Source organism: Bufo bufo, chromosome 1 (assembly GCF_905171765.1).
Source record: "Bufo bufo chromosome 1, aBufBuf1.1, whole genome shotgun sequence".
Classification (NCBI taxonomy): domain Eukaryota; kingdom Metazoa; phylum Chordata; class Amphibia; order Anura; family Bufonidae; genus Bufo; species Bufo bufo.
In genome coordinates, this window is record NC_053389.1 from 606,328,694 (window position 1) to 606,352,015 (window position 23,322).

Below are 23,322 nucleotides of genomic sequence, written 5' to 3' on the forward strand. Positions count from 1 at the left end.
CCTAAAACTCTCCTGACTCACATTACCTGTCTATACAATCTGTGGGGGTCATTTATTAAGGGACTTGTGATTATTTTAGCAAAAAAAATAGTTGCAAGTCCCTTTTTTTAACTGGCCACGTAACAATATTTAGTATTAGTCAGTTGGGCACAGCAGAAACATGTCAGGGGCTGTGCCAGGTCCAGAACTCCAGCCTCTGCAAATTTACTAACATTTACGCCTGTAAACAGGGGCTGGCTTAGTGTTTTTGCCAGGCGCAAGGACTACCATAGATGCGCTTAGTTTAGGAGATTCTTAGAGGCGGTGTAAGGGAAAAACAAAGACTATAGTAAAAGCCAGTCTTATTAAATGTGCCCCTGTGTGTGCAGAATATCTAGTGCATTTCTATGGGGTGTGGTTTCAACCTGTCTTCAACTTCCTTTCTGCTTGTAAATTTTGACAGGGTAAAAAGCTATCATAAGCAGGAGCTGGGGAAAACTGGCTGAAGGGCATCACATAGTAATGCACTGAGATTCTGGAGGACAAGTTTACTCGCAACATGACTCACAACAGAGCATGCTAGTGGCATAGTAGGAATTGCAGGCTACAAGTCGGGAACCAGGAATCAAGTTGGAAGGCCATAAATGGCCAAGGCATATACAAAGCCTCGGCAGCAGGGGTGCATAACCCACGGGCCGCATGCAGCCCACACAGTCTCAGTTTGCGGTCCCCATCCTGCTGGACAGAAACATAGCTGACTATCTGTCTGGGGAATCAGATATGTTTCTGAGCACAACGCAAGATTAAAACTCTAACAAGAGCAGGTTGGGTCCCTGGCAGTCACTGATATTTCTATCTTTGCTTTTTCTAACAGCTATCGGTACAGGAAGAAGGTGATGTTAGTGACTGACTGCTATAGACTAACTCTCTATGCACACGTATACACACAGTACTATAAATCACTGATAACCCTCCTGTACTTATAGATGTTCACAGGAGGTGGAAAAAACTGAGTGTAATGCTGTAGGTAGGGACAGACACGGACAGTGAGCCCTGACCGAGAATCCATCCCGCTTTCCCTACCTACTTGCAGTACAATCCCTAGGCTGCAAGACCGCAACTGGTCGACAGTTCCTATACTACTAAGGTACAGAGACACAAAAACCCCAGAGACAAAACAACACAAAAACAGGGTCGTATGTAAGCGAGTCGGAACCAGACAGGCTATGCAGTACCAAACGAGGGACAGAGAGTAGTCAAAAGACAAGCTGAGATCAAAACTAGACAGACAACTTAGTACTTAACGAGAGACAGAGATTGGTCTGACGACAATTTGGGGTCAGAGGAACGAGCAATCCAAAAAGCAGGAACCAGGAACACAGCTAGTGAGTCGAAAACTATCACTGGCACTGGTTTGTGGCCAGGAAGGGGTTTAAATAGAGCACCAATTTCCAGGATCAGAAAAGTGCTCCAGAAAAGTGGCATTAAAAAGTCCTGACCTCAACACCTTTGAAATGAATTTGACCAATTAATTGAATGGGCACAAAGTCCCACAGAGACACACCAAAATCTTGTAAAAAGCCTTCCCAGAACAGTGGAGGTTGGTGTCCAACTCCTTTGACATGGGATTACTAATACATTTATGTAGGTTATTGTCAGGTGTCCACATACTTTTGGTTTCATATGGTAGTGTAAAATGTTGGCTGGAGGTAATCACTATATGTTTGGGATAATGTGTGGTATGAAAGTGAGCAGCTCATGCAAAATGAGTTAGCTTCTTTTTTTGGTCAGTGATTTTCATCAGTGATTGTAAAGAAAAACCAGGTGCAAGTCAAAAACACAGAGCAGGGGGAAATCTTTCCATTATACCTTATTTTTGTATAGGATCTGCTTCTGGTTTTGACTCCCAATCACTGATGGACCTCACTGATCAAACACTGACTGTGTGAATGCGGCCTTACTGTCAGATAGAATTATTCAAGGGGTGTGGTTGGAAAAGGTTCAAAGTCTGGAAAACATGACTGAAGCCTGTGCAGCACATTAGTGACTCAGCATAGGTATGTATACATGTTATAGTGTACAATTAAAACATTAGACTTCATCTTTCAGAGTTTAGAGGGTTTTGGTTACAGAATATACATTGTGGCTACACCGTTCACTTGTCCTACTCCTCTGCTTTTTACATGTGGGAACAACGTCATAGGATCATTTATATTCATAGGCATAAGATGACAACCCATGACGGCTTTCGGAGAGTTGTTAAGATGTCATTACAGACAGCAAAATATGTAAGTAAAGAAATATTAATGGACAGTTTCTGTTGAGTAGCTAACAATCGTGACAAATCTGAGCCATTCCATGCTCTACGGTCATGTGTAATAGTAATGTACACCCAATATCTAAACATAGCGATGGAGACATATCAACGATTGATCTTTATTCACACAGTGCTTAAAGACAAGAATTTGTGTAACTGAAACAGTTGCAGAGAAACCCTTTGAATACAGGAGTCCAGAGCAATACATTGAACAGCATGCAACTGTGGACCGTATCTAAATAGTCACTTTATTGTTCCTTTGGAAGATCTTGCTACAAAGTCTATGCTGCTTCAGGCTTAAAGGAGTTCTCCAGGTTTTAAAATAGATGGCCTATTCTATGCATCGACTATCAATTATAGATCGATGGGGTCCATCTCTCTGCACCTCCAATCAGCTGTTTGAAGGGGGTTGCAGTGCTTGACTTGAATGAGGCAAAGTTGCAATACTAAGCAAAGCCGCCACTAAAAGTGTAAGCAATGAAGAGGCCACAGCGCTTGCTTGGGCAGCATGACCTCTTCCATCAACTGATCGGCAGGGGTGCCAAGAGTTGGCCCTCACTAATCTTACATTGATGGCCTACTCTAAGCATAGGGTATCTACTTTAAAAACCTGAATACTCCTTCAAACCTCAGTTAATTAGTTTGGTTTGCTCTTTTGTAAAAATGTGTGCCATTCCTATGCTTAGATTCTAAGAGGCTTTCAGGAAAAAAATTTATATATAGAAAAGTACAAGATGCTAAAGAAGTTTCTAAAACCCCCAGAATTTAATGAAGGAAATACTGATTTCAGAGCATTAATCTACCATTAGATAGAAGCTGCTCAAACTAGATCTACTGTCCATCAGGGTACGACTAAAACACTTATAAATTCTGGGGCAATGTTTTCCAGAAATACAAGAAAATGATAGTTATTTGGTAAATATGGTATTTCACCCGAAGATACCAACTGTACAGCATGGTGGTAGAAATTTGAAAATTATGGCTCTCTCTGCTGCATTTTGCCATGGGAAGCACATCATTATAAAATCTACTATGAATTTTTCATTGTACCAGAGTGTGCTTGAGGATATCTCTCAGAAGATTTAACTTGGGCTGAAACTGGACCCTGAAACATGGTGAAGACCTTAAACATACCAGTAATGCTACTAAGCAATATCTGAAAAAATATTTGTTAATTATTCGAACACTGGAAAGAATAAAATAATAAGTAAAAAAAAAAATGTTCTGGGAGTCAATCAAATGAGAGAATAGTCAAGTTCCTAACATTCGTACCATGGCTGCAGATGTAGCCAATGCCATATTACTACCGCATTACTTAAGTTCACTGCTATCATTTACCTGAGACGTCAGCTTCACCAACCCCTGATGGTAATTTTTGCTCCTGTTTGTAAGAGCTCTGTAGCTATTGCTTTACTATTGTGTAGCTAATGGGACTGGCAATGGTGTCCTACACCAGTCTTAGTAGAAAGAAAAGTGGGCTGAAGTATGAAGTCTTTTAATAAATTTGGAGTATCTTCTGTCTTTCAGTGCACTAGAAACTGAGAGCTTTGCCAAATATGATTTCAGCCGGTGGTAAATTATACTAAACCTGGTGGGCTGCGCCCCTCACACTCTTTTTATCACCACTTTATAAAGAGTAGAGAAGCGCAAAAAGTCATAAATAATGCTACAAATATTAGCAAATTTTTACCACCACCATTGTGGCATAAAAGTATCCATATCCATGTGCCCTAATATTTTTTAATAGATAAAGTGACACTAATGAAAATATAACCAGGTTAATGACGTCTGGGTTTTTAGGTAGACATGAAGGTTTAGGGGTCCTTTTACACAGTCAGGTAAAATGGGACGTCGATTGGTGCTCGTTTAGCTGCATTTACGTCAGCAATAGATCCCTGTTTACACAGAGCAATGTGTTACCATCAACCAATAAAATATGCAATCAGAGAATAAGCGAGCGTCTGCTTGTTTGTGGGCCGATTACAGCGTGTTTGCACAAGGTAATTAAAGGGTGAACAAACGTTTGTAGGAACCAACATTCATTCCTGATCATCGGTCCGTGTGCAAGACCCTTAACTCCTTCCTTATAACCTCGTCCACTACTTGCACCCACTTGGATTTCAAACTCAGGACTCTGATATTTATGGATGGCAGCTTGATTCAGTATAAAAACTGACATGTAATCTATTTTCACGTATAATTATAAAATAGGACCAAGACGATGTTAATTACATTGTTCAGATAAAATCATAAGGCTAATCTGTAGGTGTAAATAAAGGCCGGTTTAGACGGGATGATGGAGTGGGCAATTGTCGGGAAGGAAGCGTTCCTTCCCGACAGTCGGCTGCTCGGTCAGTGAAGGAGATCGCCTACATGCAGTATGAGGACAAGGGCATGCTATAGCAATACAGAATCATTGTTTCTGGGCAGCAGATCGCTGTTTAGACAGCATGATCTGCTGCCCAGGAAAGATGATTAAAGTGCCTACACGAATGACAGGATGACTCTGCACATTTAGACATCCAGATTATTGGGAACGAGCATTCGCAGGAACGGTTGTTCCCAATAATCTGGATGATTATTGGTTCATCGAAATCCACCTTAACTACAGAAACTAGATTCCAGAGTTATGGCTGGGCGTTGACAGTTTATCTTCCTGCCCACATTTTCAGTGTAATTTTCTCCTCAGGGCATGCTGTAAAACATAAACCACCCTGTTTGTTCAATTGTGTACAAGCTTTTAGCTGTACTTGAACTGTCAAGTGGAAACAATAAGTAGCAGAACCAATGAGAAAAAAAAAAGACTTCAGTTTTACAAAGCCGAACCCTCAAAACCTGTGATCAGAATGTAAACTACACATATATTGTATAACAACTGTCCAACAAAAATGAAAAGGTGATAACAGAGAAATGACATAAAATTCACCCGTCATATTGCTGCTAAGATATAACCACAGTAAGTGCTTCATAAATGTAATACTTTAGAGCCATTATACAGTTGCCCCAATCTACAGCGTTTCCTTTAAAGTTCAATACACAATATATTTGCTGCATATTCACTACATAAATGCAAGGTTTTTATACAGCCCCTTTAACAAGGTGGAGAGTAAAGGGTCTGATGTGCGAAGAAGAGGCACTGAAACTCATTGGTGGTCTCTATAATGTACAGCATATCTACATACAGATGCGGCCTACATATGATAAGTAATTCACTGTATCAGTATAAATGAGAAATTAGTTTCATTTTTACAAAATAATTTCCACTGCAAATATACGTAGGGAGGATGATACAGTTGTGTTCAAAATAATAGCGGTGTGTTTAAAAAAGTGAATAAAGCTCAAAATCCTTCTAATAGCTTTTATTTCCATACACACAAATGCATTGGGAACACTACACATTCTATTCCAAATCAGAACAAAATTTGTGTTGTTGTGAATATTAGATTGTTCAAAAAATAAATAAATAGCAGTTTGTATTCTTCTTTACAAACTCAAACATTCACTATATAAACTGAAAAATGTTTGAAGATTTTGCTTTCCTTTGAATCACTTAACTAATATTTAGTTGTACAACCACTGTTTCTGAGAACTGCTGGACATCTGTGTTGCATGGAGTCAACCAACTTCTGGCACCTGTGAACAGGTATTCCAGCCCAGGATGATTGGACTACATTCCACAGTTCTTTATTTCTTGGTTTTGCTCAGAAACTGCATTTTTGATGTCACCCCACAAGTTTTCTATTGGATTAAGATCCGGGGATTGGGCTGGCCACTCCATAACGTCAATCTTGTTGGTCTGGAACCAAGATGTTGCACATTTACTGGTGTGGGGTCGTTGTCTTGTTGGAACATCCATTTCAAGGGCATTTCCTCTTCAGCATAAGGCAGCATGATCTCTTCAAGTATTCTGATGTATTCAAACTGATACATGATCCCTGGTATGCGATAAATGGGCCCAACACCATAGTATGAGAAACATCCCCATATCATGATGCTTGCCCCACCATGCTTCACTGTCTTCACAGTGTACTGTGGCTTGAATTCAGTGTTTGGGGGTCGTCTGACAAACTGTCTCCAGCCACTAGACCCAAAAAGAACAATCTTACTTTCATCAGTCCACAAAATGTCTCTTTAGGCCAGTCAATGTGCTTTTTGGTAAATTGTAACCTCTTCAGCACATGTCTTTTTTTCAACAGTGGGACTTTGCGGGGGCTTCTTTCAGATAGCTTGGCTTCACATAGGCATCTTCTAATTGTAACAGTACTCACAGGTAACTTTATACCTTCTTTGATCTTCCTGGAGCTGATTGTTGGCTGAGTCCTTGCCATTTTGGCTATTCTTCTATCCATTAGAATGGTAGTTTTTCGCTTTCTTCCACGTCTGTCAGGTTTTGGTTGCCATTTTAAAGCATTTGCGATCATTTTAGCTGAGCAGCCTATCATTTTCTGCACTTCTTTATATGTTTTCCCCTCTCCAATCAACTTTTTAATCAAGGTACGCTGTTCTGAACAATGTCTGGAACAACCCATTTTCCTCAGAATTTCAGAGAGAAATGCACTGTAACCAGCATGTACAACATTTGCTGCCTTCTTTCCTTAAATAAGGGCAATTGCCACCTGTTTTTCAAAGAATGAATGACCTCACTAATTGAACTCCATCACTAATTGAACTCCACACTGCTATTATTTTGAACATGCTCCTTTCAATAAGTGATTGAATTACTGAGAATCAGCAGCATGCATGTCATGACTGTTGGGTCTGTTGGGTTTCTATTACTCTACTACACCTGGTAGTAAATTATTTGCCATGTAGAAATATCATTTCTATCAAAAACAGTGATTAATCAGGTTAGTGATGTCTGACTGCTATTATTTTGAACACAACTGTACATATATAGAGCATATGAGGGCAATAAAGTAACCTGTGGGACACAGTCCAGAGGCTGGTTGGGCTTGATCCATTGCTAATTTGCGGTATAAGTGACCCTATTGACCTCAAGCAATCTACTACGAGCCCATACAATGGAAGCTAAACACTATACTTCTTATATGACAAGGTCAGTTACAGTAATAAGGACTATACCTCATACTGTCTCCTGCCACTTTCCACCCAAGGCATGAGTGAGCTGTACTGCCAAGTGTGGACACCCCATGCCATATAAAAACTATTTGGGTAAAATTATAAACATGGGTGCACAACCAATGAGGCGATTCCCTCAGGCAACATTAGGTAGGGGCAAGAGGAGGCAGCAGAAGGGGGATTATCTGTTTCTGCAGTATAGTATTGGGAAGCACAGTATGTGACCCTGTATTACCCTGTATGTTTTGTAGCTCTGTATGTAATGTTTTCCAAGTAAGTCTTTAACCCCTTAGGGACGCATGACGTATCGGTACGGCATGTTTCCCGAGTCCTTAAGGACCCATGACGTACCGGTACGTCATGTGTTGTTCCGATCACTGCCGTGCGGCTGGCAGTGATCGGAACCCAGTGCCTGCTCAAATCATTGAGCAGGCACCTCGGCTAAATGCGCGGGGGGGTCCCGTGACCCCCCCATGTCGGCGATCGCAACAAACCGCAGGTCAATTCAGACCTGCGGTTTGTTGCGCTTTCTGCAGTTTCTGATCGCTGCGGTCCCTGACCGCGGCGATCAGAAACTTTAGTGTGGCAAAAATATATATTTATCACCCCCCCTGCACCTCTGAATGATTTTAGCCCGGTGGGAGGTGCAGGGGGGGGGTTGCGGGCGGTGGGGGCGGTGCGGGAGGCGGGCGGTGCGGCAGGCGGGATCGCGATCCCCCGCCCGCCTCCCATTGAATAATCGTTGGTGTACAGTGGATATACCAGGGTGCCAGCACATTGCTGGCACCCTGGTATAAACGGCTGACATCGGTGATGCGATGTCAGCCGTTTAACCCCTTTCCATACAGCGGTCCGTACGGACCGCTGTATGGAAAAGGTTAACAGCTCAGGGAGCTCCCTCCCTCTCCGATCGGGGGGCTGCTGTGCCTTTGCAGCCCCCCGATGGAGAGGGAGAGAGCCCCCAGACAGCCCCCCGCAGCCCCGTGCTCACCCTTCCCCGTCTGCGAAGTTCTGAGCAGACGGGGAAGGTTCCCATGGCAACAGGACGCCTGCTCAGGCGTCCTGCTGTCCATGGTGCTGAACAGATCTGTGCTGAAGGCAGATTTCTGTTCAATGTAAGTAAAATACAGTGCAGTACCCTATATAGAGTACAGTACTGTATTATACAGACATCAGACCCACTGGATCTTCAAGAACCAAGTGGGTCTGGGTAAAAAAAAAAAGTGAAAAAAAAAGTAAAAATCAAAAAACACATTTATCACTGATTAAAAATGAAAAAAATTAAATTCCCTACACATGTTTGGTATCGCCGCGTCCGTAACGACCTGATCTATAAAACGGTCATGTTACTTTACCCGAACGGTTAACGCCATAAAAATAAAAAATAAAAAACTATGATGAAATTGAAATTTTGCCCACCTTACTTCCCAAAAAAAGGTAATAAAAGTGATCAAAAAAGTCGCATGTACGCCAAAATTGTAACAATCAAATCGTCATCTCATCCCGCAAAAAATGAGACCCTACTTAAGATAATCGCCCAAAAACTGAAAAAATTATGTCTCTTAGACTATGGAAACACTAAAACATGATTTTTTTGGTTTCAAAAATGAAATCATTGTGTAGAACTTACATAAATTAAAAAAAGTATACATATTAGGTATCGCCGCGTCTGTATCGACCGACTCTATAAAAATATCACATGACCTAACCCCTCAGGTGACCACCGTAAAAAAATAAAAATAAAAACGGTGTAAAAAAAGCAATTTTTTGTCATCTTACGTCACAAAAAGTGTAATAGCAAGCGATCAAAAAGTCATATGCACCCCAAAATAGTGCAAATAAAACCATCATCTCATCCCGCAAAAAATGAGACCCTACTTAAGATAATCGCCCAAAAACTGAAAAAACTCTGGCTCTTAGACTATGGAGACACAAAAACTTTTTTTTTGTTTTAAAAATGAAATCATTGGGTAAAACTTACATAAATTAAAAAAATTGTATACATATTAGGTATCGCCGCGTCCGTGACAACCTGCTCTATGAAATTACCACATGATCTAACCTGTCAGATGAATGTTGTAAATAACAAAAAAAAAACGGTGCCAAAAAAGCTAATTCTTGTTACCTTGCCGCCCAAAAAGTGTAATATAGAGCGACCAAAAATCATATGTACCCTAAACTAGTACCAACAATACTGCCACCCTATCCCGTAGTTTCTAAAATGGGGTCACTTTTCTGGAGTTTCTACTCTAGGGGTGCATCAGGGGGGCTTCAAATGGGACAAAAACAGTCCAGCAAAACCTGCCTTCCAAAAACCGTATGGCATTCCTTTCCTTCTGCGCCCTGCCGTGTGCCCGTACAGCGGTTTACGACCACATATGGGGTGTTTCTGTAAACTACAGAATCAGGGCCATAAATAATGAGTTTTGTTTGGCTGTTAACCCTTGCTTTGTAACTGGAAAAAAAATATTAAAATGGAAAATCTGCCAAAAAAGTGAAATTTTGAAATTGTATCTCTATTTTCCATTAAATCTTGTGCAACACCTAAAGGGTTAACAAAGTTTGTAAAATCAGTTTTGAATACCTTGAGGGTTGTAGTTTCTTAGATGGGGTCACTTTTATGGAGTTTCTACTCTAGGGGTGCATCAGGGGGGCTTCAAATGGGACAAAAACAGTCCAGCAAAACCTGCCTTCCAAAAACCGTATGGCATTCCTTTCCTTCTGCGCCCTGCCGTGTGCCCGTACAGCGGTTTACGACCACATATGGGGTGTTTCTGTAAACTACAGAATCAGGGCCATAAATAATGAGTTTTGTTTGGCTGTTAACCCTTGCTTTGTAACTGGAAAAAAAATATTAAAATGGAAAATCTGCCAAAAAAGTGAAATTTTTAAATTGTATCTCTATTTTCCATTAAATCTTGTGCAACACCTAAAGGGTTAACAAAGTTTGTAAAATCAGTTTTGAATACCTTGAGGGTTGTAGTTTCTTAGATGGGGTCACTTTTATGGAGTTTCTACTCTAGGGGTGCATCAGGGGGGCTTCAAATGGGACAAAAACAGTCCAGCAAAACCTGCCTTCCAAAAACCGTATGGCATTCCTTTCCTTTTGCGCCCTGCCGTGTGCCCGTACAGCGGTTTACGACCACATATGGGGTGTTTCTGTAAACTACAGAATCAGGGCCATAAATAATGAGTTTTGTTTGGCTGTTAACCCTTGCTTTGTAACTGGAAAAAAAATATTAAAATGGAAAATCTGCCAAAAAAGTGAAATTTTGAAATTGTATCTCTATTTTCCATTAAATCTTGTGCAACACCTAAAGGGTTAACAAAGTTTGTAAAATCAGTTTTGAATACCTTGAGGGGTGTAGTTTCTTAGATGGGGTCACTTTTATGGAGTTTCTACTCTAGGGGTGCATCAGGGGGCTTCAAATGGGACATGGTGTCAAAAAACCAGTCCAGCAAAATCTGTCTTCCAAAAACCAAACGGCGCACCTTTCACTGTACGCCCCGCTGTGTGGCCGTACAGTAGTTTACGGCCACATATGGGGTGTTTCTGTAAACGGCAGAGTCAGGGCAATAAAGATACAGTCTTGTTTGGCTGTTAACCCTTGCTTTGTTAGTGGAAAAAATGGGTTAAAATGGAAAATTAGGCAAAAAAATGAAATTCTCAAATTTTATCCCCATTTGCCAATAACTCTTGTGCAACACCTAAAGGGTTAACGAAGTTTATAAAATCAGTTTTGAATACCTTGAGGGGTGTAGTTTCTTAGATGGGGTCATTTTTGGGTGGTTTCTATTATGTAAGCCTCGCAAAGTGACTTCAGACCTGAACTGGTCCCTAAAAATTGAGTTTTTGTAAATTTCTGAAAAATTTCAAGATTTGCTTCTAAACTTCTAAGCCTTATAACATCCCCAAAAAATAAAATATCATTCCCAAAACAATTCAAACATGAAGTAGACCTATGGGGAATGTAAAGTCATCACAATTTTTGGGGGTATTACTATGTATTACAGAAGTAGAGAAACTGAAACTTTGAAATTTGCAAATTTTTCAAATTTTTTGGTAAATTAGGTATTATTTTGAGCAAAAAAAAAAATTTTTTTGACTTCATTTTACCAGTGTCATGAAGTACAATATGTGACGAAAAAACAATCTCAGAACGGCCTGGATAAGTCAAAGCGTTTTAAAGTTATCAGCACTTAAAGTGACACTGGTCAGATTTGCAAAAAATGGCCAAGTCCTTAAGGTGAAATAGAGCTGAGTCCTTAAGGGGTTAAAGGGCTTCTGTCACCCCACTAAACATTTTTTTTTTTTTTTGTTAGTTATAATCCCTATACTGCGATTTTTTCATACATACTGTAATTAATCATTTCGGTTCAGTAGATTTTGTTAAAAACGTAGTTTTAAAATATGCAAATTACCTTGCTACCAGCAAGTAGGGCGGCTACTTGCTGGTAGCAGCTGCATCCTCCTATCCTAAAGACGCCCCCTCCGCATGTTGATTGACATGGCCAACGGACGGGATCGTCCTCTGGCTGGTCCTGTCTGCTATCAAGATCTCGCGCCTGCGCCGTAACGGTATTCAGTCGGCGCAGGCGCACTGAGAGGAGGACACTCGCTCGGCCGCTCCATCCTCAATGCGCCTGCGCCGATGACGTCATCAAGTACACCCGGAAGAGAAGACGCCGGCATCGCTGGAAGGAGGCGGAGAGTCTGGTGACGTCGCTGGATGCTCGAATCAGGTAAGTATGTACGTAATAAGCATGCTGCCACAAAAACCACCAACGAAATGGGAATAAATAATTTTATAAAGATGACAGTTATTAACACTATGCCACCAATGATTATTAATAATAAATCTCTTCCGGGTGTACTTGATGACGTCATCGGCGCAGGCGCATTGAGGATGGAGCAGCCGAGCGAGCGTCCTCCTCTCAGTGCGCCTGCGCCGACTGAATACCGTTACGGCGCAGGCGCGAGATCTTGATAGCAGACAGGACCAGCCAGAGGACGATCCCGTCCGTTGGCCCTGTCAATCAACATGCTGAGGGGGCGTCTTTAGGATAGGAGGATGCGGCTGCTACCAGCAAGTAGCCGCCCTACTTGCTGGTAGCAAGGTAATTTGCATATTTTAAAAATACGTTTTTAACATAATCTACTGAACCGAAATGATTAATTACAGTATGTATGAAAAAAATCGCAGTATAGGGATTATAACTAACCAAAAAAAAAAAAACTGCTTAGTGGGGTGACAGAAGCCCTTTAACAGTAGGGCTGGAGGGAAGGGGTAAGGTTAAGAAATTGGCATTGGGGGGTTGGGGCGCCGTTTCAGTTTTTGTCTTAGACAGAAGAAAGACTAGGTGTACCCCTGATTATAAAATAATTTTAGGTCTACAAAGTTTACCTTATTACCTAGTCATATCAGCTTCAAGGTATAAAATGTTGGTAGGTAGTGGCTGGATGCATTTGTGACTGCATTGCTGAGGAGTGGGTATTGATGGCAGGGGTTGTTATGCTTCTTTGCACCGTGTGGCAAATTCCTTTCTGGGTTCTTAAAAGGAATCTGTTTAAATAGGAATTAGTTTCTGTGCATTTGATAGATCTGCAGATAGACTTGGATTTGTCTCTGTATTTTTCCATCCAGCCATAATACTGCGTCCTCTGGCCAGTGCTCTAGACAAACTGAAACCACACAAACCTTTCAGGGCCCTTGTGAAAGCGAGACGTTTTTATGCTCACCTGGAGTCAGGAGACCTGAGGAATGTTAAAAAGCTGTAAAGCCGTGTTTAGGAGCCTTAAATCAAATGGCAACTTGAGACCAAAAGAGCTTGGGACATGTTCTCCTAGAACGGCTAGGAATCAGATGAAAGGAGGCTGTTTTTAGTGACATTATGTATATATCAATGCATACAACATTATTTATCTGCCAGTGAAGAACGGGAGAAAATGACTCATAAGGAAATGTTACCATCTATCCACAATACCACAGCAAAGCCTAGTACCTAGTAGACTAGTCAGTGGCCATAAATCAGCGTAGTGCAGTACTTAGTACCTATAACGTGTGGAAGTGTATACTGCAAATACTGCACTGCTTCGAAAAAGTTAAAGGGGTTTTCTGAGATTATTATGGTTTTTAACAGATATTCTAATGTTGTTGGTTACCTCATGTACATCCTCCTCATGTTTTTTTTTTTTTTTCAACTTGGACTCTCCCAACCCATTTTCCCATGCAAACAAATTCCCAAGGTTTACATCTTGTATGTAGCACTTCCGATATCGGACCAAACCCGTAATGCACTTTCCTCCAGCACCACCCCTAAAAACAGCTCCTCCCACCAGCTAGTTCCATAGACACTGCCCCTGTTGCTGCTTTGACACGCCCATGGACTTAACATCAAAGGGAATGAGAAAAAGTTGCATGGACATGGTCATGTGACCACAGCCCAGAGCGGAAGATAGAAGAAATACATTCCAAAATGACAGCTACTTTCAACATTAATTACTTTGAAGGATGTTGATGCAAACCAGAAAACCCCTTTAAAACATTTATTTGTCACACAGTAGCTTACTCTATCATGTACTCTTATAGTGGTTACCAAAACAAGGGGACAATTGGTTACACACGGTGATATTTTCAGCATTTTTCTGGTATTCCTTTTCCAGGCATCTAGCTGAGCGCTCTATTCTGCGCTACGCACTGTGTGGGTACTTCCCTCACCTGATGGTCCCATTAAAGCCCTATATAGTCTTTAAATCCATGACCACACGGGTTTCTATATCACCATTTCTTACATGTTTGTTTTTCTGTAGGGGCCTTTTTACCCTTATATCGATTAAAAGTGATGTTTTACTTAGTTACTGCCCCCCTTTAATGGTTTATTTTTCAGCCTTGGAGCAGTGTTCAGGAAGGGCCTTAACTGCCTATCCTGTTTGACCTTCTTTATTGTGACAATTGGTTACAACCTTGACTCAGAATCCCCACAGAATCTACTAGGGGGAAAAACAACATCAAATTGTTGTTGAAATGCATGTAATACTAATAATACTACGTATAGAAAGTTATAATTGCAGAAGAGTATGGCTTATTATGGAGGCTGCCTTCTTGGTTTTTCTCTGGGTCGCACTTCAGCCACTATGTGTGAATTTACCCTAATGAAGGATTCCAATTCTATTGCAAGTGCGGATACAGACTTTCCACATACTGTATATACAGTACTTGTCTTATCTACCAAACCTGGGATTTATTCTTTTTTTTCTCCTGCCAAAATGTTTTTTTAAACCAGTGTCTGAACCCAGAAGTTCTGCTGCTAACCTTCACCGGTCTCATATCCAGAGCCAAGAGAAGTTGACCATGCAAACACACGGCTGAAAAAGTTGCCCATAAAACATATCTATCATTGGTTATGATTGCATACAATAATATTATGATGTAGCAGACTTAAATAAGGAATTTAACGTATTCCATATTCATATATACCAACCAACAGAGGCAAAACTTGAAGCTCCTGGGCCCTAATAAAAAGGATGGAACACGGCCCCCCACATACAATTTATACTACTGTATTTGTAGCTCCTATGTACTTAAAGGGTTTGTCCACAAAAAATATTGTACATTTTTAAGTAGGCACCTGAATCTAAATACTTTTGTCATTGCATATAGTTAAAAATATATCCACTCAGTTATTCAATAAATACTCGCTGAGGTGGTCACGCATGCTCAATTCATCCTCCAACTGCCACCAGCCATATCTACTGTTAGAGGCTGAAAACAAACCTAGCAGAGCAACTGGAGTAATGAATCAGGAGATCTCTGGATCCATGTGAGGTACAGGTCTGGTTCTAGCTTTGTTAGAAAGAGATTTTCATGTACTATATGATGTCTGATATTCTTTTTTTTACATTAATCATGGGTTAACCCCTTTAAGCAATGGTAGAACCAATTCTGAGATAACTTATATTTTCACGTGTGATGTAAACCTGGAGAGAGTCTTCCCTGTCGTATCAGTTTTTCCCGCAATGTTCCCATAGCATAGCAATCCAAGCCAGCGGGAATTTAACATTTTTACAATTACATTTTTTTTTTTTTTACAATTTTACAGCTGCCAGTGTATAAAATGGTACTTATCATACTGACTAGCTCATACTAAATCAATGGCTAATCAAACCTGTCATCTGCCTGATTATGTACTTAATATAAAGTGACATATATTAATATTAATCGTTAAATCATGCTATGTGACATTTGTGCAGCTACATGAGCTGTGATGTCCTTGAAATACTGTCCTTCTACACAGTGATTTTAAAAAATGTGACATATGCAAACTATGCAAAGACCTAGGATGCTAAATGAAACTGACCAATATCTGTTACTTAGAGGGTACCCCTATGTGTAAAGATCAGCACATTCAGGACACTTACCGTATAAGAGATTAAAGGCAGTGGCATTAAGTCCATCTATTTTTACCCAAGTCTTAAGAATTTCAAGATCTAGATTTGCAGTGGTTAAATAAACAGGCACTTCAGTGAGGAGGCTCCATGGCTGGATGCACACAATAGGACAAGCACTTAAGTAGCAGTCAACAGTTTTTCAGTATATGAGAATTCGTTTTTGCCAGTGATATCCCTTCTTTAACTATTTAAGGGTTAAACACTAAGGCGCAGATGACACCATGGTCACCGTGCAAAGTCGTGTTTAAGATTTGAAACAGTGACTTGGATTTTTCAATTAGATGTTTAATTGAAATACAAACCCACTCCTATTTGGGGTTAATGACGTGCTGCCTCCATTATTTATGACCAAGTTGGCAGATTTCCCAAAGCTGTAAATAGCCAGAGCTTGGAGAGTACAGCTGTGAACAGACACTGAGATACTTCTGCACTTCCTTTTGGGTACTCAGAGCAGCCAATCTCATGTGGCAAAATAAGTCTTTTGTCAGAAAGATCATAAATCCAAAAAAGAAACCCACTTCTATTTTTGGTGGGAGAAAGGCTTGATAGGCTTTGTATCACTTGAAAGTATCTTATTACTACATCTGTAAAGCGATCGAGCATTGGAGAATGTATCTAGATTTTGCTCATCTCAAACTAAAGAAAACAATGAAGACATTCTTATGGAGTATAGCTGAAAATTCTTAGGAGTCAGACTATCATGAAGACGTTGAGGAAATTTCACTAAGGGCTCAGTCAGACGGCCGTATGCTGTCCGCAAAAATGCGGATCTGTTTTTTTGCAGACAGTTCAGCGTGTCCGCAAAAAAAAGGATTGCATTCCGTTTTTTTGCTGACCCATAGACTTGAATGGGGCCATGTCCTGATTTTCACTGACAAGTATAGGACATGTTAAATTTTTTTGCTGAGCCGTGTAATGGAAGACAAGGGCCCCATAGAAGTGAATGGGACAGCATCTAATCCGCAAAAAAACAGATCCGCATTTTTGCGGACAGCATACGGTCGTCTCAATGAGCCCTAAAGGTACCTTTACAAGAGGCATTGATGGGTACGATTGAGCGATGAACGAGTTGTTTCTTGGTGTAGTGAATGTTTCAACAGTGACCCTTTACATGTGCCGATTATCGTTCACAAAATCGTGGTTTCGATCACATAATACATCATTTGTAAAGCAGACTGTTGCATTGTGTTGATGGTGTAATTGTGTGTGCAGAGAACGATTCCTGTTCACACGTATGAAATCATTAACGTCCGATGATAATTTTTGTGCCACACAAAAGATCGAATCAACGAGAAATTTACCGATTGCTTTTACACTGCTCAATAATCATTCAATTTCGCTTGATTCAATGATAATCGGCTCATGCAAAGGAACCTTAACAGCGTCTGGCAGACAGTGGTGGCCATTTATAAGATCTGTGAAACAAGTACAGTGCATTCGGAAAGTCTTCAGACACTTTCACTTGTTTCACATTTTTAATGTTGTAGCCTTGTGCTAAAATATTTTATTTTTTGAAAGTTTCCCCCCATCATTCTCGAGTCAATAGCCCATAATGAGAAAGTGAGAACAGAATTTTAGAAATGTTTCAAAATTTTATGTAAAAGGGAAAACCCTTTCCCGACACTTGAAATTTAGCTTGGGTGGCTCCAGTTGCTCTTGTTAATCTTTGATGTTTCTACACCTTTACTGGAGTCCACCTGTGGTAAATTCAGTTGATTGGACATGATTTGGAAATACATACCCCTGTCTATCTATATAAGCTCTAAAAGCTAACAATGCATATCAAAGCAAAGACCAAGCCATGAGAAGGAAAGAACTGTCTGTAGAGTTCAGATACAGGATTGTGTGGAGGCGCAGATCTGGAGAAGGGTACAAAAATCTGCTGTACTCAAAGTGCCCAAGAGCACAGTGGCTTCCATACCTCTTAAGTGGAAGAAGTTTGGAACAACCAGGACTCTTCCTACAGCTGACGACCCCACCAAACTAATTAGGGGAGAAGGGCCTTGGTAAGAGAGATGACCAAGGACTCAATCATCAACCTGGCTGAGCTCCAAAGATCCTATGTGCAGATGGAAAAACAGTAATTTGCTGGCGGCAGATCATAATTAGACAGCACGATCTGCCACCGGCAAATCCTGATCTTTCAGCATGTATCCGTATAGCGCCACCTGCTGTGTGTTATTTTTCTTGTTTCTTTGACCTGCTCACTGATATGGCCACACATGTTGAGTTGTATCCTTCAGCTGCCTCCTAAGCTGTGATAGGGAGAGCATTGACACGCCCCCTCAGCTGCAGCAGAAAAGACACTCCCCTTAGCTGTCAGCTTGATATAAATCTAGCAGAGCAATGAATGTGGAGATCTCTGGATCCATGTGAGGTACAGGGCTGGTTCTAGTTTTGCTAGAAAGAGATTGTCATGTGCTATAGCATGTCGTATTTAATTTTTTGCTTTAATCATGGGTTAACCCCTTTAAGACTAGGTTCAGCAGCTGGGTCCAACAAATACCAGTGAATACAGTACCACAAATGGAACTTTAACACTCCATGTTTATAGACAGTTATAGGTAATAATACAATTGATTCTCTACCTTTGTTCATACATGTCAAATATGTATTCTGGCATTATGACTTAACCAAAAATATTTTTTCACCAATATCAATATCCAATTAGACATGTCAACCTTAAAACCATTGAGTTACTCTATGTCCTTGCCACTGCTGCATACCCTGCATTACAGATATCCTGCATGAAGAAGGATGCATAATCGCCTGAAACATTGGCATTGATTACAATAAAATCATCAAATTGCATCATTTATGAGTGCTCTCTCTAATTATGATTGATGATGGCAAAGACCTCTAGTGAAGGGTCATTAAGGGTTGTGCGCTATTCTATAGGTGTAGAGCTGTCTTCCACCCCGTGGTGTGTTGTGGACTTTGTGTGCTGAGGGTGCATGAAAAATGAAACACATCCTTCCTTTAGACCAGGGGTGGGGAACCTTTTTGCTGCCCAGGGTAATTTGGATATTTGTAACATCATTCGCGAGCCATATAAAATTCTCAACTTAAAAATGTGACTGCTGTATTTGGTCAAACATATAACTGACTTAGGGGTAAGTTCATCTTAGGGGTAAGTTCACCTCCATCAGCCTCTTATCAGACCCCCCAGCCTTCATCAGCCTCAGATCAGACTCCCCAGCCTCAGATCAGACCCCAATCAGACCCTCCCTAGCTTCAGATCAGACTCCTATCCTCAGACTAGACCCTCCCCAGCCTTAGATCAGACCCCCAGCCTCAGATCACACCCCCATCAGACCCCCAGCCTCATATCAGCCCCCATCAGACCCCCAGCCTCAGTTCAGACCCTCCCTAGCCTCATATCAGCCCCATCAGACCCCCCAGCCTCAGATCAGACCCCCAATAGCCCCCCTAGTCTCAGATCAGACCACCAGCCTCAGACTAGACCTTCCCCAGCCTTAGATCATACCCCCTCACCCTCATATCAGACCCCCAGCCTCAGATCAGCCCCCCCAGCCTCAGATCAGACCCCCAATAGGCCCCCCAGTCTCCGATCAGACCCTCCATTAGCCTCTGATCAGCCCCAATCAGACCTCAGATCAGACGTTTAAAATAAATAAACTTACCTCTCCAGCTCCGGACGGCGCTGCGTCCTTACGCTGTATGTGTCAGGACCCAGTGCGGGCCTGGAAGAAGGCCAGGGGAGGTGAGTACAGCCAGTGCAGTTCTCACCTTTCTGTGCCTCCCGCATGCTAATGACCGCTTTCATAATTGAAGAGATCATTAGCATTTTCACAGCCCTGCTTTAGGCCTCATGCACACGACCGTTGTGTGCATCCGTGTCCGTTCCGTCATTTTTCACAGTTTAGCGGAGATCCCATTCATTTCTATGGAACTGTGAAAAAAAGTCCTCCGTTTTTTCTCTGCGTCCGTGATTCCAGTCCATCAAAAAAATATAACCTGTCCTTTTCTTGTCAGTGGAAAACGGAGGACGGACCCATTCAAGTCAATGGGTCCATCAAAAAAAATGGATGCACAACTGGTATGTCATCCGTGTCCGCGTCCGTTTTTTTTCTACAAGACCTTGGTGCAATAAAATGACACTTTTCATTAGTCTTCCTTTTTTCCCCCCTGTCAGACAAAAAAAAAGAAGACACAAATCACTGACAGTGAAAAAACTCGTGTGCATGAGGCCTTAGACCAAGGCTAAACTTTGACTTCAGCTAAATCATTCCAGCTAGACAAATCATTAGCATGTTGCTATTGAAGCACAAACTGAGCTGTATAACATATCCCATATATGTGGACAAGTGCCTCAAAGTCTCTGCAATGTGAAAATATCCGTGTTAAATTAAAACCAAATTGGTCAGAAATGATCCTAGACCTTTTCTTATGTTTCCTGTTGCTGATATATCACTATGTAGAGAATGTTGTCATTCACACCAAAACTAGTCCCCGATGGGGCTTGAAGGGTATTTTCACCTTTTAGATATTGATGACCTATGTTCCAGAAGTAGAAGTCTCTGCACACGGTTTAGTGACCGTTCCAGCATACTGCAGCTCCCATTCACTTGACGGTGCCAGCAGCTGCCACAAACAGCTGATCAGTGGGGGTCCTAGGTGTCGGACATGACCTGAAATTGATGACCTAGCCTATCGTCAATACATTCTAATGGTGTTCGTCCTATTTCCATCGGTGGCCCCATTGTGGAGGAATTAGGCTATATTACGCTAATTAGCCCCTGGGTGTAATGATGGTGGTGTTGTTGCACTTTGCTGAACATGAGGATCGGCTCCTTTTACTTTCCGCTCATGTTCCCACCACGTACTCACACCTAGCCCTGAAGTCTCATGTTCGGCACAGTATAGAATCTGAACTTCTGTAATGTCCCAGCACTAAACAGTGAAGTGAATAATCAATCAAGCAACTTGGGGTGAGTACATCTTCACTGCATAGCCCTGTCAGTCAAAGTAATGGAGGTACAGTCTGAAAGAAAAAGGAGCATAGCATCAGATGCAGTGAAGTGCAACTTCGCCTCCTTTGTTGCACCCATGGACTAATTAGCATTAAAAAGCCTAATTTCTCCACAATTGGGCTACCAATGGAAATAGGACCAATACCATTAAAATGTATTGACAAGCACACATCTGGCATGTAAGATGGTTTCATAGGGAGCTATGTAGTAACAGATTCCCTTTAAAGGGATTCTGTCACCAGGTTTGACCCGTCAGCTAAACATATGCTGATGTTCAGGGCGTCTTCACGATTCCTAATGTGGGCTTATAAATGTCATCTGTGGGCTTATTTAGCTAAAAAACAGCTATTACTAACCTGTCAGTCAAACAAATAAGGTGCCCAAGGGGATGTTAATGGGTGCAAGATGCCCGCCGCACCCACTGCCGTTCGTGCCCAGCGCCGCCTTTCCGGACTTCTGCGCCGCCTCCTAATCCTCTGTGCCGCCTCTCGCTCTCCCTCCCTCCCCCCTCCCTCTGCTGTAAGATCTTGCGCTTGCGCACAGGGCTCTGCCTGATGCGCCCGTGCGGACTTCTCCATTTGGCTTCTTACAGCGAAGTGCGCATGCGCCGGCACTTCGCTCAACCCCTGTATGCGTGAGATCTTACAGCAGAAGGAGGGGGGAGGGAGGGAGAGCGAGAGGCTGCACAGAGGAGTAGGAGGCGGCGCAGAAGTCCGGAAAGGCGGCGCTGGGCACGAACGGCGGTGGGTGCAGCGGGCATCTTGCACCCATTAACATCCCCTTGGGCACCTTATTTGTTTGACTGACAGGTTAGTAAAAGCTGTTTTTTAGCTAAATAAGCCCACAGATGACATTTATAAGCCCACATTAGGAATCGTGAAGACGCCCTGAACATCAGCATATGTTTAGCTGACGGGTCAAACCTGGTGACAGAATCCCTTTAATATCTAAAAGGTGGAAAACTCCTTTATAATCTAACTCTTTCTCACCATATATAGCCAGAATGTTGACCGCATGTATGTTCAGGCCAGATTGGGTTTACACAGTTGTATTTTCAGTCTTTATATGTGAGGTCTGTATATTTTTTAAAGAGGGCATATCAGCAGGATGAACCCAACTAAACCATGCGTACTGAGTGATCCTGCTGACCAAAATGATACCTGGATGATGAGAATTCATTGCACTGTTTGAGAAAAAAAGTTTAATTCTGCATGCAAATTAGGCTTCAGTGCAATGAAGGTGGACCCTAGCACCTTAGCTCCTCCACTCTGCTGCGTTTGACACACTCCCTCTCCCCTTGACTGACAGGGGCAGGCATTATCATTGCCCTGTAATGTACTGTGTATGTGCAGATCATAGAATCTATGGTGCATGCGCAGGATTACAGGGCAAGGCAAGAGGACAGTGATGACTGGTCCTTCAGTCAAGGGGAGGAGGCCATAGCAAACACAGGAGCTGAGGTGCATCGGGGACATATGCATATGGAATTAAACTCTTTTCTCTTATGATTAGTAGGATTAGTGTTGAGCAAATTGAACTTCGGATCCAAGTTCCAAAGTTGATTCGTTTAAAACTTTGAATGAGGTACGGGGAGATTCGTCTCTGTACAGCATTCTAATGTATGGGCTCCAGCGAGGTGAAATTCGTTACTACCGAAGTCTCTGAATAACTTTGAACTTCTATTTTTAAACTTGAAAACCATTTTAAAACCTGGATCCAGCCGGTACTAAACCCGATCCAAGTTTTAAAATGGTTTTTAAGTTTAAACATCGATGGGCGAAGTTATTCACCTTTAGAGACTCCAGTGATAACGAATTTCACCTTGCCGGATCCCATACATTTTAATGATGTACGGACATGGGTCTCCGTACAGCATTAAAACAAAGTTTTGAACTAATCAACTTTGGATCTTGGATCCGAAACTCGATTCGCTCAACACTAAGAAGAATTAATCTTGTCAGGCAGTAGGCCTGGTTTAATCGGGTTGATCTTGCTGACAGGTCACCTTTAATGTCAGAGCAGATCTCATCCTTTGGGGAAGTCTTTCATAGGCTAGTTTCACATCTCGCATAAAATCCCAGGAATCGGCCAGACAAAAAAATTGCATGCAGCTTTTTTTGTCCGGCCAATTCCTGACATACACTGCGTGCAGAATTATTAGGCAAATGAGTATTTTGACCACATCATCCTCTTTATGCATGTTGTCTTACTCCAAGCTGTATAGGCTCGAAAGCCTACTACCAATTAAGCATATTAGGTGATGTGCATCTCTGTAATGAGAAGGGGTGTGGTCTAATGACATCAACACCCTATATTAGGTGTGCATAATTATTAGGCAACTTCCTTTCCTTTGGCAAAATGGGTCAAAAGAAGGACTTGACAGGCTCAGAAAAGTCAAAAATAGTGAGATATCTTGCAGAGGGATGCAGCACTCTTAAAATGGCAAAGCTTCTGAAGCGTGATCATCGAACAATCAAGCGTTTCATTCAAAATAGTCAACAGGG

The 23,322-nt window shown here is 41.7% G+C and overlaps 1 pseudogene; it reads right to left on the reverse strand.

The window, feature by feature from the left end:
• LOC120986146 overlaps positions 1–23,322 on the reverse strand; it is a 37,138-nt pseudogene that overhangs the window by 8,513 nt on the left and 5,303 nt on the right.